We start from the raw sequence: 18,282 nt of genomic DNA on the forward strand, positions 1-18,282 counted from the left end.
AACATGTTTCACGCATTTATTTTCATAAAATTTAAAAGAAGATAAAGTTTCAATTTGTGTATAATTTTTATTATACAAGACGTTTAAATATTTTTAGAAGATAGGGATAGTATCATTATATTGAAGAGTTTCAAAAGATAAAAATATTTGCCAAATAAAATTCTAGTAATTTGAACACTTCTTTATAATATTACAAGTAGCTATTTGATTAACCGTAAGTAAAGAATTTTGAAACATTTGAATTTTTTCATTTTTTGAGTTGGGGTCGAGGTCGTGGTTAGGGCCGGGACGAGGTGAGGTGACGGGGGGAGGGGGTCGTGCTCAGGGTCAAGGTCAGAGTTGCGGGCGAGCCCCAAGTCGGTCAAGGTCGGGTATCGGGGTCGAGGGTCGGGGTTTGAGTATAGGGTAAGAGTTGGGGGTCGAGTGTAAGGGTCGATGGTTGATGGTCAAAATTCCACAATCGTGGGCAAGTGTCCGGTGTCGAGGTCAGGGTTGAGGGTCCTGACTCCCGACAATGTCCCCTCAACCTCAAACTCGACATCGAACCTCGACCTCAACCTCGATCCCGGACCCTGACCCCAGACCTAGAAACCCAACCTCGGACCCCAAACCTAGACCACTCGACCCTTGATCTCAGATCTCGGTTGCGACTACGAACTCTATACCTTGACCTTTGACTTTAGACCTCGGACAAACTCTGAACCACAAAATGTGTCCCCATAACATTTGAGTTCGTGTTTCAGATCCCAAAGTTCGAGAGCGAGCGTGGGACCGGTGTTGAGAGTTTATGGGTCGAGGGGAAGGGGAAGGGGGTGGGATAGAGGCGGGGAAGTGAGCCAGGGAAACGGGTGACTATTAGGCCAAGGGCAAAGTCGTTGTATAGGGAGGGGGAGGTTGGCCGGAGCGGGGGTATTGTGGTAGGGTGACAGGGTTGTGAGGATGTAGGTTAGGGGTCTAGGATATGGGTGGTGAGGGTGTGGATCTGGGGGTGAGGATAGGGCGGTAAAGATTAAAAGATAGTGTTGAAAATTTTTTAATCTTAGTAGGGATGGAGAAAACTGAATTCACAAATAAAATATTTTTTAAAATATTTAAGCCAACTAAATACGAAAGAATTGAAAAATATTTTCTAGAGGGTTCTTACTTAATTATGTTATGATGTCCTTGTAAACCTTGGTAACTGATTAATGCATAATGGAACTCAAGAGTAGAGACATGATTGGAGACGAGGGAATTCAAGAAATGCTAAAATGTTTATTTATATATAATAGTTGAACCCATGACCTAAAATATTTTATAAATTATTTTGTCATTATGCTAGAACGAGAAGCTTTTCTTGTGTTAATGGATTCAACTATTAACATATATTTATGTAAAAATTCAATTCACCTATGCAGTCTATAATTTTCTAACAAAAGAGATTTAATTAATCATTTTCGGTCAATTTGGCTCCGCCACTAATGGAGAATTGGAGATATCACTTCTGCCACCGCACAACATATTAATAAAACAAGCATGGGTGAATTGAGTGTTTTAGTATTTTTCAAGCTTTTTGCAGATTAGAACTAATTTTCAAATACTTAAAGTTGTAGCAACTAATCCGTGAAATTCAACCAGGGGCGGTTCGACACTATATGGGGCCTTAGGCGAAAATAAGAAGTGAGGCCTTAAATTTTTTAATTTTTTTAAGTCTTCAACTTTTCTTTTCTTTTGGATTTTTTGAATAACCGGATGCATATTTTCTTGTTAACATATTTATATTCTAAAAAAATAAACAATATGTATGGAGTAAAATTAATAAAATAATAACTAACAAATGAGAATACTACTAGAAAGTTAAAATGATATTACACAATGACTGACTGATTCAAGAAGTTTGAAGACTTTGATTCCAAAGTATCTAGTTGTTGGTTTGTTGGAGTCTTGGAGAAAGAAAGAAATCTAGTAGAAAGAACGTGAGCATGAATAAAGAGGAAGGAAGAAGAGTATGTCTCATATATGGAATATGAAGAATGAAATGAAATTGAAACGTTGTGATTACTTGGGAAGAAGAGTAAAAAGTAGAATTATCAAATCAAATCAAATTGAAAACCATTTTCTACTATTTTAAGCTTTATTTTATTAATATATCTAAAAGTTTTTTTTCTTTTTATATGAAAAGTACAAAAGTAATATATATATATATATATATATATATATATATATATATATATATATATTATAAAACCTATAAACCTATAAAATATATATTATTTCTAAAAAAATGAGGCCTCCCAAAATTGGGGGCCTAAAGCCCTTGCATTACCCTATACACTATTAGAGCCGACCTGAATCCAACTTAGAATACATACAAAATTGAAGCAGATAATTAATATAGTTAAAGGCAACAATCTCTCTCTCTATTTATATAGGGCCAAAGAACAAAAAAGGTCCAAAAATATCCCTAAACTATGGTATATAGCTCACTTATGTCCTTTGTTAGTAAACTGGGCCAAAAAAATCCTTCCCGTTAGCAAAATGGGCCAATAATGCCTTCAACCTAATGGCTCATTCCTATCAGCACTTTGTATCCTACATGGCATCCACATAAACCATGACATGGCAGCCACATAAGCGGACCATTTCATAAACCTGCTCAAGTTCCAAATACGCGGATTCCAAATATCAACGCGAAGGCAAAAGACTCTCATTTCCAAAAAAAAACCCAAGTTCCTCCATGTCTGTTCTTCCATGGCGATTTGAGAGGCGAGGGGGTGACAAAATCGAGCAAGGTTTAACAACACAAATTGAAGATCATTTGAAGATATTCGGGTAATTTTCCCTTCTATTTATTGGGTCTCTATCTCGAACTTCAATTTATTTATTTTTTGTAATTTTCTAAGGTTTTGTCTGGTATTTCTGATCCTGGCTCCTAGTGTATAGTGTTTGCATGTGGGTCTTGTACTCTTTTTGTTTGTTATCGTTGTTGTTTCCTTATGTGGTGTCAGTTTGTGCCCTAGGTGTACATCGTTTTTGGCTGCAAGTGTTCTTTTCACATTTTTTATCATAGTGTGGTAAAGGTTGGGTTGTTGAAATTGACAGAATCATGTGCGTTTCTTCTTAAAGACAATGTTTTATTTTTGCTTTCCACTGTGGTTTGAAATCGACAAAACATGTGCTTTATGGATTTCTAAATGCATAAAGGTTACAACATTGTAGAGCATGCTGTCAAGTGTGCAGGACCAACAATTTTATGTTAGTGCTGTTATTTAGCCTAAAGCAGGGTTTCTAAGTGATAAAACAATGTCAAGCGAGATGCTGAAATAGTAAACCTAAGAACATGATATCTAATGCATGACATGCTTGGAATATATTGGTCCTAAACATGGATTCTAATGTACATATGGGAAATGTAAACCTAAAGCATGGTTTCTACCCATTGATATTGATAACATATATGACTACTGTAGACATGTAATTTTTGATCCTCCCCAAGATTTTTCATATTTTAGCACGTAAATATTTAATTTAGGCTTAATATAGCTATTTCAACTAATTTTTACTCTTTTACTTTATTTTTATTACGAGAAAAATGAAAATTACCAAAAAAACAATAGTTTCATTAATGTGTTGTAGTCATTTTTAATCTTGAAAAATACCAAAAAATAGTTTATTTTAACGGTCAATCTTATTTTAATAGTTATTTTATTTAAGTAGGACTAATTAATAAATAATGTCGTATTTTTAGGCTCGTTCGCGAAAAGAATAAAAACTTGGGCTCGAACACCTATTTTTAGGCCTAATTTTGGACCTAACCCATAATTCTCAAGCCCATAATTCTTAGGCTCATACCCCTAACCTAATTCATGGAATCCGCCGCTGAACACATCTGAAGGACACCCTCCCCATCCATCTTAAAAAGAAGCAGCCATTTCGATGGCTTTTTGTTAACAAAAAACAACGCACCCCCCATCTGTTTCTTCAACCCTTAAGGCAACCAAAAACATCTACATACACAACAACCTCCATCTTTCTTCGATAACACCAAGGAAAAGCAAGTTTTGTCCTTCTTCTCCATCTTTATACATCTTTGTTTACACGAAGACTTACTATGTAAACCCCCATGTAACACCAGTCCATTACCACCCATAAATCACATTTTCCTCTATTAAAATCACCATGTAAACTCACCTAAAATAGCAAAAACGCAACTGAACAAAACAGCCTCAAAACAGTGCAAGTCCTAGCCAAAAATACATTCAAAACACTGCTGAAAAGCAGCCATTAAAGGAGCCTCAACACCCACGAAACCATCCACAAAACAGCTTCGAAATAGCTCCGGAATACGGAAAAACAGTAGCTATATTCCAGCCATCGAACCAGCAGCAGAACCAGCTGCAAACACTTCCGAAATCACTAAATCGGAGGTTCCGTCGAGGTCGTCGCTGTTGGTTCCAGTCGTAGTCATCATTGTTGTTTTGATCATTGCTTTGCAAAAAATTTAAAGGCAATATAAGGTACATTGTTATCTCTGTTCCATCCTTTATGATGTTGTGCATTCATTTATTGCTTCTATTATTTATTAGCTACATAGCACTCCAATTTGATGTTGATGATCGTGATTACTTTATTATCTTTGGGCTATTAGCTTAGTGCTATAAATTAGCAGATTCAAAGTATTTGTTTCACGCAGCCCGAAGGCAATTTTGTTGGGTTACATGATATTTTATTTGTTTACACTATGATCATGAATGTATAATTATAGATGAGGTTCTTATGTGTTGGATTAAAGTGAGGTTGACTTGAGGTTAGTATTGAGTGGCTTACTTCTCTCATGTTTGAAAGTTGAAGATAAGTGTTAAATATTTTGATGAAATTTGGCAGTGAATGAAGGAATTGTGAAATAACTTTATGGCAGAGTTAATGAATTTGAGATTGAGTGGTAGAAACAAAAATGGATAGAGTTAGAAATATTTAAATAGTTGTCCTGCTGCTTCGGTTCGTACTATATTATTAGTATTCTTAACTTTCGTACATCACTTTCTTTGGATTATCCTTATCTTAGTTGTTTGGTTGTTTATCTCAAATATATTTGTATGGACGATTGGATGGAAGTGATTCTAATGATTGAATGGGGCCGTGGGGGAGTGGTAGAAAGGCCGAACCAAATAAAACCCCTAAGCCCATGGTCTTCATAAAACTAGCTAGTTTTTTTATAGAAAAATTGAGGTGCGCTGTGCCAAATAAAAATCTTAAAATGCATGGCCCTCACTTAATCAACTTTTAATCCTTAGAAATCGAGGCGTGCCATTGAGTTGAATTTTCATGGCCCTCACAAACTTGAAGATGCGTAGTTTCTTTAGGCGCGCTATTTTAAAAATTACCTTCCTAAACTCGGGTGTGCATTTATGTGACCCAAATCCAAAGCTCAACAACGTTAGATAAAATGTGTCGTGGACCGCGGGTGCATTTATGTGACATGATTCAAGACGTGTTTTAGATGACGTTGAATCTTTCCTAAAAATAATTAAACAAAAGCAGTTATAAAGTTAAAATTGTACCATAGGTTAAAACATGTATTAGAATCAGATAATAGGCCAATTATAATAGTTGAGCGACCGTGCTAGAATCACGGAATCCGGGAATGCCTAACACCTTCTCCCAGGTTAACAGAATTCCTTACCTGGATTTCTGTGTTCGCGGACTGTAAAACAGAGTCAATCTTTTCCTCGATTCGGGATTTGAACCGGTGACTTGGGACACCATAAAATTATCCCAAGTGACGACTCTAAACTTTTGATAAAATGATCCCATTTCGATTGTCACTTAAATTGGAAAAAACTCCCTTATACTTTCCCCTACGAGTATAGGAAAAAGGAGGTGTGACAACTACCCTCCCCTTTTCACTAGCCAAACCCCAATATTTATTTACAACAAATTATTACAGACCAATATTGCATGAATTACATAAGTAGAAAGGAAAACAAGAAGTTACACTATAGAGAGCCTGAAAATAGGCCCAAATGATTTTCTCAAGCCTCCAATAGCCTCAAATGCCAAATTCCATACACAATATCATTGTCTAGGTGCGTCAGAGTTCCCTAAGGATCTCAAGGATCCCGGGCAGTGCTTACACCTAGACTTTATAACTAGAACTGAGTAAGTACAGTGTGGAAGAACCAGCTCTAGTGTATCAGAGTTCAGAGAGATCTCATAGGGATCCCAAGGCAGTCACACACTTGAGGGGCAGAACTTAAGGATCTAAGAATGGAGTGAGAGTGCTTGACATAATTTTTGAAAAGTTTTAGCAGGAAAGTAGTGTAAAAAGAGACTTAGTTAAAATAATTTTGTAAACAAGAGAGTTGTTTAGTAAAACAGCTTTTGAAAATAATTGTGTAATTAAACACACAGTAGGCCAGTCAAACAAGTTCAAAAACACTCAAATAACAGTCCTTCACACAGGGGAATGAGAATTGGGGACACATAGAGCACATAATATACATGAGCATAGCAGTTCTTGTGGGGGTTTAAGGATTAAGGGATAGATATTGGTACCAACACAGTAGAAATTTCAGAAACAATCATAGAATCAACCATTTAAAGTGACAGATTAGTTTGCATATCAAAACTGGATAACAAGTAGACAAGCATTCAAAAAAGGGTAGAGTCATGTTGAGACAGACCACTAGGGGGGGGGGTAGAACATGTTCTGAAAGGACCTAAGAAGGTTAGACTAGCATGCTAGATGAAGCAATAATGTAAACATATCAATTGCATGTTGAACAACAAAACCATAGATAGAAACAAATTAGAAACATGATAAATTAAAGCAGTAAAAGAAACATATTGGCTTTGGGACTCGAATTGAAATCAGAACATACAAGTAGAGAGATAGCAAACACAAATTGAGGAATAGGATAGCATAATAGTTAACCTTGGTTTGCAGCTGGCTAACTCAGAATAATAGCAAGTAACCAAAGAGAGAGTGGAAGCGTTTTTGAGTGTGAGAGAGTTTTGAACTAATGTGTTCGTGTCTTGTGTTAATGAAAGAGCAGGGTACTTATAGTTTGAAAACAGGTAGAAAATAAGGCAAGAATCATAGTTCAGCAATAATTATGGAACTATGTACTAATCAGTGTAAGTACTTCCCTTTAATAAGGAGTTAAATAACAAATAAGGAAAGAAATCAATGTACGACCAATAAGGACAGACTTCAAATACAATAGGTATAGATTAAACAATTAGGGTCATGTTCAGAAAATTCTAATTAAGGAGATAGTCGGTAAGAATCAAGTAACAATACAGACAAGGTAAGTGAAAGTTAATTTAGGCAAGCAAATCAATCATATTGAGTAGGAAGGTAAGAATCGAAGGTTTAACGGAAAGTTTTCAAATTAAACCAAGAAACAAGAAATTCAGAATCAATCAAAGAGAAAGTCATGAAAAGAGTTAGCAGTTAGCATATAAATAAAGTAAGACATGGATAGTCAAGAGTCGACATACAACTCTAGCAAACATGAGAGTCAAACATTATTGATTCAATGAGAAAGAGGCAAGTCTTGAATAGTCAAGATGAACTCAAGATGAATACAAGCACACAGAATCAGTGTAAGTTTAGGCGAAACTCAGTAGAAACATATCAAGGCAAGATAGTCACAAGAAATCATAGAAACTCAAAAACGAGGATCGGTCAGTCATGCTAATACACAGAACCAAACGAAAGAACCCTAAAAATTAGGGCTTTCAATATAGAAGAGTTAAAGATGTAGTAAGCTTATAGAATCAGTCAAGATATGTGAGAAATAGAAGTTTAAACACAAAGAATCAGTTAAACAAGGTTTTAAAAAGAAGTTCCGAAAACCCTAGTTTTAGAAGAAGATGAAAAATACTTGAAATCATATGATTCTTGTAAAGAACCTCAAGGATAGCGTAAAACATTCAAGAAACAAACTCAAATCATCCTAGATCTGAGGTATATAAAAGAAATTAGGGTCTCGAAAGAACCTATATAGAGATGAAGAAACCTGTCTAGAAACTCAAAAGATCGCAGCAAATATAGAATGATTTTGCTTGAAACCACACTGTAATAGCCAAGATCAGCCAGGAGATGAACCCTAGATGCAAGTCGGCATGGCCCTGGGCCCTTGAAGACCTCAGAGAAGGCAAGCATGACATGAGAGAAGCCATTAGAGGCTTAAGAGATGATGAGAGTCACTAGAGATGACCGGAGATGGGAGGTTTGCAGTTGGATATTAGGGTTAGGTTGAGAGTGTTTTGAGAGAGGAGAGGATCTTAGGGCGGCGGGTGTAGAGAAATGATTAGGGTTAGGGGGTCGTTTGGAATTAAAAAGGAAAGAACAAACGAGGGTCGTTGATCTTTTAGATCAACGGCCAGGATCTGATAGGGCCTTGGGTCGGGTAGGTGCATTTAGGGCCTGGGTCGAGTAATTTAATTAAGAATTGGGATGGGTGTTGGGTCGAAATTAGGCTAAAATTGAAATACAATTTAGCTAAGTTTTAAATAGCCAATTTAACCCTATATAATTTATAATAAATAATAAATAATTTCTAAAAAATAATTTTGTGTACTAAATAATTAAAAATAGATATTTAACATTTTAAAAATATAGAAGATCATTTTATGCATATAAATGTAACCATGCGTTAATAGGGCTAGTATTGCAAATATGTGCAAATTAGTTTTAAAAACACAAATGCAATTATAAAAAATGTACTAAAAATACTTAAGCACTATTTTGGAATAAATATAGGATTTAGATAACTAAATTACCACAATAATAATTTGAAGGATAATTATTGGAAACTTTATAAGTAAAAAGGGAAGAATTAAATCATTTTAAAGCCTTTGAAATTATAAAAAAATTATAAAAATCCTGTGCATATTTATATATGCATATATATGCTATTTTGAAAGTATATATGTCTATAAAATATATATAAAAAACTGGGTATCAACACTTGCTCACCATTTTTATCCATGTTCTCTTAGGTTAAAGATTGCCCCAAGAATTTTTCGATGAGATCTTTCTCTTTTCTCAGTTGTCGCAGGTGTTTTTCCAACTCCGGTTTGTAGGGTGTTACTTCTTTTGCAAAAGACCGAGTCATACACGAATGAGCTTAACCTATTGTCTGCCCATGGAAGAGAAAACCGTGAAGAATAAAATAAAATAGATTCCTGAATTAGCACCAAAAACTATTTTGAACATTATAGATTGTCAATCCCCGACAACGACGCCACAATTTGAGGAGCGCAAAACACAACACGAAATTGATGCTCGCTAGCCATAGATAGTATAGTTAAATTATCATCTTCACAGGGATTGAATTTAAATAATGCTCTAGTAGTTTTTGGTTTAACTGCTTTTCAGATTGATCAAAACTTGAATTGGATCAATTAGGAACTATGATTAACTACTAAAGTAAAGCAATTGACTGTTGACTGCAAGGAACTAGATATTAGCAGAGTTAGTTTCTTATCAATGTGAGGAATAAGGGTCATGACATGATAGATGCAGGATAGCTATTTGGGATTTAACTCTAGTTTAATTCACTCTAATGTTTTAATGATTCTCACGAGTTCACTCGATGATTAGTTCAACTATGTAGTCAAGACTCGTCTCTCGATTAAACTCAACTCTACGAGGTAGACTAATATAAGAACTATGAAAATATGCAAGCATGCGTTAATGGATTAGTCTTCAGGAAAATATCTCTCGAATATTCTCCTAACTTGATTTAATCAATTTCGATTACTTAAGAGAATCACTGAATTAAACAAACAAAATAATGCAAAAATAATCACCAAAATATTCCTCTTTTGATTAAATAAACCGATGAATAAAATTGCAACAATCCAAAGCTCATAAACAAATTCAAGCAAAGAACTAGAGTTAAATTCCATAAATATCAATCAAAATACCATATCCGTTAAACCCTAAGAGAAACTACTCCATTATCATCAAAGAAGTCATCACAAATATAATTAAAGAGTAAGAAAATATCAATCTAACATTACAATCCAAACTCCCATATTGAATTGATGGAAAGATGATGAAATCTTGTGTATTATAGCCTCCAATACTCTCCCAAAACTTTCAAGGTCAAAAGTCTATTCAAAAACGTCTTTTTAGTGTATTTATATCATGTAGAAGTAGGTCCGGACGAAACTACCTTCCAAGCCGAAACAGGAAAATACTCTGAGAAATTTGTACAGGCGCCGCGCCATGCAGGGCGCTAGTGGAAAAGTTCATAGAGCAGATTCTGACAGGGCAACAGTAATTTACACTGTTGTGCTGCCCCATGCGGCGCGATAGTAGACTTTTTTATGGAGTAATTCATTTTCTTCAAATTTTTTGATATCCAGACTTGGCTTTCGACCCCCGAACGCGATCCCCGTTTAATCTGTTGGGTTTTTACTCAGACTTAAAAGCCCCAACTTATTCGATCTAGCTCCCGATTATCTTTTTAACTCGGAATCACTTCCACCAAGGCATAAAATGCATAATAAGTGCAATACAATAACATTTAAGCTCAAATGCACGTAAAATGCAGTAGTTAGAGTGCAAATTATGACTAAAATATGGGATTCTAATCTACCATCACATGGAAAAGGAAATGATCGGCTCCTTTGGTGCGATCAGGCTATACGTGTCTTTTGTAGCTATACTTGCGGGCTTGACTGTCTCCGTAATTTGGTTAATTTGGAGGGATTCAATTCTGATGGTTTGATTATGTACAAATGCGTTCCGAAAGAGTTATGGCAATTTAGGCCACGTCTTGAGGTTTGTTTCTTCTGCAAGTATGGGAAATCGGTTGTATTTTGCGATTTTCTCCTAAAATCAGTTAAGTGAAGGAGGTTCCTAGCTGTTGAAGAATTTATTCCACTGGTGGTCCAGGAGTCATGATGAAATTCCTGTACTCTCGCATAACGGCATGATAAGTGTAGTGCGCGGTGTGGAATTAGGATTTGAGGAGTCTAGGTTGTGGTTCGGTTTTGACAAGGATGTCACGAGTTCGAAGGAGACAGGGAGATTTCAGATGTTCAGAGTATGCTAGAACTATTTTACTATCGCTTGAGAATAATATGTTCTGTGGAGGAGGCATTGCGCATCGATTTGCGGATTCTAATTAATACTACAGAAATAGTGTGGTTGGTAGTAATGGAGGTACAAATTTTGGTACTTGGTGTAGAAAGTTGTGGGGTATCTCACATGGTATGATTGTGTAAGTGTGACATGTCAGTCATTTAAGTAGTAGAGATTGAGGTCAGTTACGGAGATTCTTATACTATCATAGATTGGAGAGTTTATGTCTGAGAGACGCACGATTCCTGTGATTGTGAATTATGGAAGTTTGTTCAGGATTTTGCGACTGAATGTATGTGTCACGAATAGGGTCAGAGGGTATCTTGAAAGGATACCCACCTATTAAAGATGTTCGGAAACGGCTTAGAGGTCCATTGGCGGGCCTAATATGAATGTACATTCTATACCAGCTCGGATATATTTATTCAGCACAATATTCGTGTATGGATGAGTCTTCGAGCGTGGTGGATATTATTCATATCATCATCTATTTCATGTGTTAGTCTTTTATTCTATGCGGATTCATTATTCACATATGTATTGTGGTCGTTTTGTAGGTTGGTAGTGTTATATGAGCGAGATGGCTCTCGAGATGCTGGTTCTTTATGGAACCTTAATCGTGCTTGGTCCTTTGTAGCGCATGTCACACCTCCCTTTTGCGCGCCCGCCCCGAAGGGTTTAAATGCGCGAGGGGAGTTTTTCCAATTTAAGTGACAATATTCGAAATGGGATTATTTATTTCAGAGTCGCCACTTGGGAAAGGTTTGGCTTTTGGTGTCCCAAGTCACCGGTTTATCTTGAATCCCGAATCGAGGAAATTTTTGACTTTTCCAAATGAAGTCTGCGAACTAGAAATTCTAAGTAAGGAATTCTGTTGACCCGAGGAAAGGTGTTAGGCACCCTTGAATCCCGTGGTTCTAGCACGGTCGCTTAAATTGTTATAATGGCTAATTACCTGATTTAAATACATGTTGTGACTTACGTGCTTTTATTAAGTTTAAAACGCTTTTATTATCATTTATTTTATAGAATTGCAACGTCGTGAAAATGTATCTCGAACCACGTCGCAATCAATGCACCCGTAATTGTTAAACACATTTCGACTCCGTTGAGATTTGGATTTGGGTCACATCAATGCGCACCCAAGTTTAAGAATGTAATTTAATTGAGCCGCGCCTAAAGAGTTTAACGCATTGTTATTTTTGGGGGATGGCCATGAAGTTCGCTAAACGGCCTGTCCCGAGTTCTAAATATTTTTATATATACACTTAGAGGGCCCCGCAGCTTGTGCATTTTTGTTTGTCGAGGCTCGTCTCAATTTTTAGAAAGGATACCCTAAAGTGACTACATTTTTATTATGTTCAGTCTAAAATAGAAGAAGAAAGATACATGTTAATTCAAGTATATGCTTTGGCCTAATCAATTTCTGATTAATTATTTATAAAAAAAACGTCATACTTTATGAGAAGTGTTCTAATTTTGACAAAGAAATTACATACGAGCTGACAAAATGCTATGCTTACATCCAAAACATTTCTTGAATTAAATTTAAACTAGACTCATTAGGCTAGATTAAGGGAATTAACCACTAGGCATTATTACTAATGGGGATTCGAACGTGCTCCTATATACTGCCTAGCGGGTCCTGATAAAAGAACTAAAATAAAACAGAACATCATTGTGTAAGGTGGAAGTATTCTATCCTATGCATATCATTATAGCTAAACAGGAATCCGGTCAGTCGCTATGTCAATTACCCGTACATTCTACGTACTGTACCATTACACACCTCGTACCAACAAACAACTATAAACTAAGATGCAAGAGGCTAAAACTCAGTTAAGTATTAACTAACTAATCTTTTGCTATTGAATTACACACTAATCAATTTATACAAAAGAAATCAATATACCATGAGCATTACAAACAGACATTTAAACTTCTTCAAACTCCTTTCATTTCATGCTTTCGAACTGTTACAGTTAACACCAACATGGGACTCGAAATGTGTACTGAATACTGAAATGCAAAGAAGAAGTGGAAGCAGAAGGGTCAGCAGCAGCAGAAAGCAGAGTAGCAGCAGCAGCAACAAGCGAATCAAGTAGAATCAAGAACCCAACTAGACCAAGTTCCAGAGTAAACCAACAGACAACCAACGGACTCAATTGGATTTAGAAGAAATCAGTATTGAACAAACAGGTCAAGACCAGTGAAATCAAGACAGCAGAGAAGAATGCAATTTCTAGTTTTGTCTGTCTGTGTTATCAAACAAAGTTCTTTTCCAGTTTTCTGTTTTCAGAACTTCAACTCTCAATCTCCAAACTAAGTTTTCTGTGTGTATTCTCTTTGTCTCTGTCTGTGTGTGTGTATCTATGTCTGTCTTAAGGTCTATATGCCTGTCTATGTATATATGTGTATGTATTCAGATCCCCCTTAAACTGATGGAAGTCCCTCCCTTTTATAAGCCTCAAATCACCCTTTAACAGCCTGTTTAGACAATCAGAACACCCTCCCATGTGCTACCCCTTTTCAGTTTCCACTCACTATTTAAATAAGAACACAACCCCATGATATTCCCTTGGCAGGCTTACCTTTTGAGTAATGCTTATTATTTCTGAAACTAAAGCAGAATATGGGCAGCAGAATGTATTCTGACAGCACATGCTGTCCATTACTTTGTAATGCACATGCTGCCCAAGGCTGAGAGATGAGTAAACAATGCTATCAACTAAATTAAAATCTGAAACCTAGCTAATAAATCAATCCTTTAAATGTCTTTCTGATTTGGCTAAACAAATTAATACCGAGTGGCAACAACATTAATCTGATTCAACAATGCTTCAGTAAATTACAAAAGCCTGAGTCAAATTGCTACCATTCTAACATGAAACCAATTGACGATGTATATCGATTCGACTATACTAGTTAAAACACATACAATCGAAGCCAAAATCAGACATTTAACAGTATCGAACACATGATTTGAATTGTACTGACTAAGCAAAATTGTACTCGAGGAATCAGTTGATCAATCAAAATTTGAAGTTCAATTGTTCGCACAACACATACACATATACACATTATCAGTAACAAGTAGAGGAAAGACTCAATCAAACACAGAGGTTCAGGCAAGGTGGACAGGACACAGTTGGTAAAATTCAAAAACACGAATTAAAACAAAACATGAACAGACCTTTACTCAGCACATGGAATAATAAAAAAAGAAAACAAAACTCACCTTAAATCCCGAAAAATCAAAGAGCCTCAGTTTGGATTCGAACAGGCCTTTTTAAAGGCTGAACGGACTTTAATCGAAGTGTTTCTCAGATGAGAAACACTTCGCTTTAGGTCCATTAGACCTTAATCTCTTCGGCTTAAACAGATACGGAACAGGCACAAGGAAACCTAGGATTCAAAAAATCAGATCTGGGATTCGTGTTTCCCTGGTTAGATTCGGACCAAACCAAGCATGGTTTGGCCACGAGGGGGGTCTGGGGACTATCTGGTGTGAAGTTGAGTTCGATTGGTGTAAGTCAGGTTCCGACTCGAATCTTCAAATGAAGATTCGAGACGGTGGGAGGGGATTTGAGCTAAGTGGTTAACAGATCCATGTTCAGGATGGCAAGGGGGTTCTATGGTGTTAAGGGTGGGGTCACCGGCGTCCATGCTGCCGGTTTTCATGGTGAAGGTATACAGGGGCGGCTAGGGTTTGGAGGGGAAGGGGATGAGGACGAAGGCGGGGTCTTGGATAGGGGCAGGGTATGGTAGGAGGCTTATATATGTAATGGGTGGGTTGATCTCAGCCGTTTGATCAATCGAGATCAACGGCTTGGATCTGAAGGCTTAGGAGAAACGGTGTCGTTTCATCTAAACGGGGTTTGGGTTGGTCCGGGTGGAAATGGGTCGGGTTCATCATGGGTTATGGGGAAGTGACCTTGACCGTAGGATGAGGAATGGATTAATGGCTATGATTAAAAGGCCTCATACGGCGTCGTTTAAGTAAAGGATTGGCCAGATCTGGGCCGTTCCTTTGAATCCATCAACGGCTCACAGAGATGGTGCCTGTACGACGTCGTTTAGGCGTCTTGCAGAGGGCCTGGTGGGACTGGGTCATTTGTATTGGGTTTGGGCCTGATTTCATTCAAAATTATGGCCCAAATCCAATATTTCCTTTTTACAACTTAAAAGATAAAATTCCTAAAAATAAAAATCATACCAATATTAATTAATACTCAAAAAATAACAATTATCACTTGCATTGACATTTAATTATACTAAACACTTAATGGCAAAAATACAATGAAGGATGCACACATTTTATTATATTTTCTTTTAATAAACGGATTACGGTTCACACGACATACAGACATATATATTTTTATATATATTTTTTGTTTTTGTTTTGAATAAAACAATTGTGGGAAAATCACAAATAACTATCAACAAAAATACCACGTAAAAATCCAACAAATGTACAGCAAGACCAATTGCTATTATTTGTTTCTTTTGGAGCGGTTGTTGCGTAAAACAAAAATCACGTGCTCACAGCTGCCCCTCTTTGTTTGGAAACACGAAAGGTTTTCGTGCAAAGATAAAGTGAGCGGATATGAACGATTTTTGCCTATGGACTACTCCGTGTGAAGCATGTTTTTGAAAGATCTGACCGAATCTTTGCTTCAAAGATTTCCTACATATCCTGGGCTAAACAGGAATCAGGTCAATGTAGTTCGGGAAGCTTCGGTAGCTGGGACTACCATGGAATTGCAATGCTTGCTGTTACTGCTGTTACTGTCGTCACTGCTGCGTCACTGACCGCCTTATTACAACCAAAGGAAAATTGGAACTAGACTAACTACTTATATGCATGTCAAATACGAGTTACAAGATCCCTATCTATGATTCCTTTGCCACTTGATCTTGGGTCTTAGCTGATTGTGCTTGGAGACTTTGATCCGAATCTTGATGCTTGCAAGTTGCGGCGACTTGTTTAATCTTTGGGATACTGAGTGAAACGCGACTGGCAGAGTTCAGGACCTTAATCAAATGTTGGAGTCGATCCGCCTTCCGTTTACTCTGATATCTCGGGACATCTTCTTTTTGTCTTTTTCTTCTTTGATTCTGAGTTGAGACTCATCTCGTGGGTCATTTCGATCCGTGTGGCTCGGGGTTAGACCTGCGGGAGAAAACAAACAAACGAACGAAATTTTCTGCCCCAGTTTCACTAGGAAAATTTCGTGAATTATTCGCCAGGAAGTTCATAAAATTGATGAAGGAAGATAAAAATGCTCAGTTCAGGGTTGGAGCCCTAATACCAACTAGCTGGGGAGAAGTTCAGTTTTAGAGTTGAAACTCTAATACCGACCAACTGGGGAAAAGTTCAGTTTAGGGTTTAAAACCCTAATGCTGACTAAATGGAAAATTCAGTTTAGGGTTTAAAACCCTAATGCTGACTGAAAGGAGAGAGTTCAGTTTAGGGTTTAAAACCCTAATGCTGATTGCATGGAAAAACTCAGTTTAGGGTTTAAAACCCTAATGCTGGCTGAAAGGAAAGAGTTCAGTTTAGGGTTTAAAACCCTAATGCTGATTGCATGGAAAAACTCAGTTTAGGGTATAAAACCCTAATGCTGGCTAAAGGAAAAATTCAGTTTAGGGTTTAAAACCCTAATGCTGATTGAAAGGAAAGAGTTCAGTTTAGGGTTTAAAACCCTAATGCTGATTACATGGAAAAGCTCAGTTTAAGGTTTAAAACCCTAATGCTGGCTGAATGGAAAAAGGTTCAGTTTAGGGTTTAAAACCCTAATGCTGACTAAAGGAAAAATTCAGTTTAGGGTTTAAAACCCTAATGCTGATTGCATGGAAAAGCTCAGTTTAAGGTTTAAAACCCTAATGCTGGCTGAATGGAAAAAAAGTTCAGTTTAGGGTTTAAAACCCTAATGCTGACTAAAGGAAAAATTCAGTTTAGGGTTTAAAACCCTAATGCTGATTGCATGGAAAAGCTCAGTTTAGGGTTTAAAACCCTAATGCTGGCTGAATGGAAAAAAGTTCAGTTTAGGGTTTAAAACCCTAATGCTGATTGCATGGAAAAGCTCAGTTTAGGGTTTAAAACCCTAATGCTGGCTGAATGGAAAAAAGTTCAGTTTAGGGTTTAAAACCCTAATGCTGACTAAAGGAAAAATTCAGTTTAGGGTTTAAAACCCTAATGCTGATTGCATGGAAAAGCTCAGTTTAGGGTTTAAAACCCTAATGATGGCTGAATGGAAAAAAGTTCAGTTTAGGGTTTAAAACCCTAATGCTGACTAAAGGAAAAATTCAGTTTAGGGTTTAAAACCCTAATGCTGATTGCATGGAAAAGCTCAATTTAGGGTTTAAAACCCTAATGCTGGCTGAATGAAGAAAAAGTTCAGTTTAGGGTTTAAAACCCTAATGCTGACTAAAGGAAAAATTCAGTTAGGGTTTAAAACCCTAATGCTGATTGCATGGAAAAACTCAGTTTAGGGTTTAAAATCCTAATGCTGGCTGAATGAAAAAAAGTTCAGTTTAGGGTTTAAAACCCTAATGCTGACTAAGGAAAAATTCAGTTTAGGGTTTAAAACCCTAATGCTGATTGCATGGGAGAGCTCAGTTTAGGGTTTAAAACCCTAATGCTGACTGGCTGGGGACAAAGTTCGAGAATACTAAGCGACCTCTTTTTTTGAATTTTCTTGTTTTAGTAGAAGATAAAAGGGAATTTCGTGGAAACTTACCTTTCGAGTGAATTCATCATTGCCAAAGTATTTCTTGTACCCGTGTACCTTCTTCTTTGGGCGACACCTGCTTCTCGCACGGTTGTCTTGGATTATACCTGTTTCAACTTCTCAGACAAAGAACAATTGTTAGTTCGGAAATGACGGTCGGTTCGGTGACCTTGATCGTTCCCAGTTGCTTTGTTGCGTCTTTATTTCTGTTGTGAAGTCCCGCCATTGATTTGATTCGAATGGCAAAACCCTTTAGACTGCTCAGGCTTGTATTTCCAGATTCTGCGATGATTTGCCTCGTAAGGCCTTTTTTTTTTTTGTGTCCCGTTTTGCTTGGAGATTCTCAACGGGGATTTTATTGGAGGTAATCTGTGGGGATTTGTACAAAAGGAAGCTCTGTGGGGGAATATTTACAAAGTGGATTCTTTGTGTGGATTTTTGTACAACGGGGCATGCTGAGGATTT

Source organism: Nicotiana sylvestris, chromosome 9 (genome assembly GCF_000393655.2).
Source record: "Nicotiana sylvestris chromosome 9, ASM39365v2, whole genome shotgun sequence".
Classification (NCBI taxonomy): domain Eukaryota; kingdom Viridiplantae; phylum Streptophyta; class Magnoliopsida; order Solanales; family Solanaceae; genus Nicotiana; species Nicotiana sylvestris.